Source organism: Otolemur garnettii, unplaced genomic scaffold (assembly GCF_000181295.1).
Source record: "Otolemur garnettii isolate 467f Iridium unplaced genomic scaffold, OtoGar3 scaffold00083, whole genome shotgun sequence".
NCBI classification, from domain to species: domain Eukaryota; kingdom Metazoa; phylum Chordata; class Mammalia; order Primates; family Galagidae; genus Otolemur; species Otolemur garnettii.
This window is the reverse complement of record NW_003852478.1, coordinates 4,757,742-4,759,667: the sequence shown is the minus strand read 5'-3', so window position 1 is coordinate 4,759,667 and position 1,926 is coordinate 4,757,742.

Sequence of the window (1,926 nt, the reverse complement as noted above, 5' to 3'; positions counted from 1 at the left end):
GTAGAGTGCTGTGGCATCACAGCTCACAGCAACCTCGAACTCCTGGGCTCAAGCGAGTCTCCTGCCTCAGCCTCCCAAGTAGCTGGGACCACAGGGGCCTGCCACAACGCCCGGCTATTTTTTGGTTGCAGCCGTCATTGTTGTTTGGTGGGCCTGGGCTGGATTTGAACCTGCCACTTTAGGTGTATGTGGCTGGCGCCTTAGCTGCTTGAGCCACAGGTGCCGAGCCAACCCTTGATATCTGTGGAGACAAATATGATTGGTGAGTGAGCTTGGAGGCTGCAAAATGAGAATAGCTAAACTAGGGATTCCCTCTCTGCAGTGGGAGGAACTGCCTCCAAACTCATCTTCTCACAAAATCTCCAGATGTTAGGCAGTTTTGACGAAATAGCTGGCAATTAAGCTCAAACTGTCCACGTAGCCCGTTTGTTCCCTGGCACTCTCACACTCACTTTGCTTACAGAGAGAGCAAGCAATAGAGGAGATGGGGCCCTCCACTAGAGCGTGGCCCCCACAATGCACCAATCTGTTTGCTGGCTTGTGTAGAGAAACCATCCCACCTACTGGCCTGTCTGCTTGGAGTTCCAGCTTCCTCCAAGTCATCCCAGTGATGCTTTCTGCAGTTCTTTGCATGGAAACATTAAAGTTCTCGAGGGCTGTGGGAATCTAGGATCTGCCAGGGTCCCACCAGCACCTTCTATGGGAATCCAGGATCTGCCAGGGCCCCACCAGCACCTTCTATGGAATCCAGGATCTGCCAGGGTCCCACCAGCACCTTCTGTGGGAATCTAGGATCTGCCAGGGTCCCACCAACACCTTCTTGTCTTCTCTTTGACACCTCTGTGACTGGTGGAAATATCACAGTTCCAGACAGGGTCTTTAAGGCATATTCCACTCTACTCTAGACCCCCAAAACTACCTGGAAGGGGCTCCATTGCTCCTAGCCCAGCACACAGGACCTAAAGTGTGGAGTTTGAGAGAGACTGACCAACTTCTAAGCCTGTGGCTTCCCCTTCTATTCTTCCCTGTCCTCTACTGGTGCCTCAAGCTATCCCCCTGGGTAGAGTGCCATGGCAACACGCTCACAGCAACCTCCAACTCCTGGGCTCAAGCAAGTCTCCTGCCTCTGCCTCCCAAGTAGCTGGGACCACAGGGGCCTGCCACAATGCCCGGCTATTTTTTGGTTGCAGCCATCATTGTTGTTTGGCGGGCCCGGGCTGAGGATTTGAACCTGCCACTTTAGGTGTATGTGGCTGGCGCCTTAGCCGCTTGAGCCACAGGTGCCGAGCCAACCCTTGATATTTGTGGAGACAAATATGATTGGTGACACTCACTTTGCTTACAGAGAGAGCAAGCAATAGAGGGGATGGGGCCCTCCACTAGAGCGTGGCCCCCACAATGCACCCATCTGTTTGCTGGCTTGTGTAGAGAAACCATCCCACCTGCTGGCCTGCCTGCCTGGAATTCCAGCTTCCTCCAAGTCATCCCAGTGATGCTCTCTGGAGTTCTTTGCATGGAAACATTAAAGTTCTCGAGGGCTGTGGGAATCTAGGATCTGCCAGGGTCCTACCAGCACCTTCTATGGGAATCCAGGATCTGCCAGGGCCCCACCAGCACCTTCTATGGGAATCCAGGATCTGGCAGGGTCCCACTAGCACCTTCTGTGGGAATCTAGGATCTGCCAGGGTCCCACCAGCACTTTCTGTGGGAATCTAGGATCTGCCAGGGTCCCACCAACACCTTCTCGTCTTCTCTTTGACACCTCTGTGACTGGTGGAAATATCACAGTTCCAGACGGGCTCTTCAAGGCATATTCCACTCTACTCTAGAACCCCAAAACTACCTGGAAGGGGCTCCATTGCTCCTAGCCCAGCACACAGGACCTAAAGTGTGGAGTTTGAGAGAGACTGACCAACTTCTAAGCCT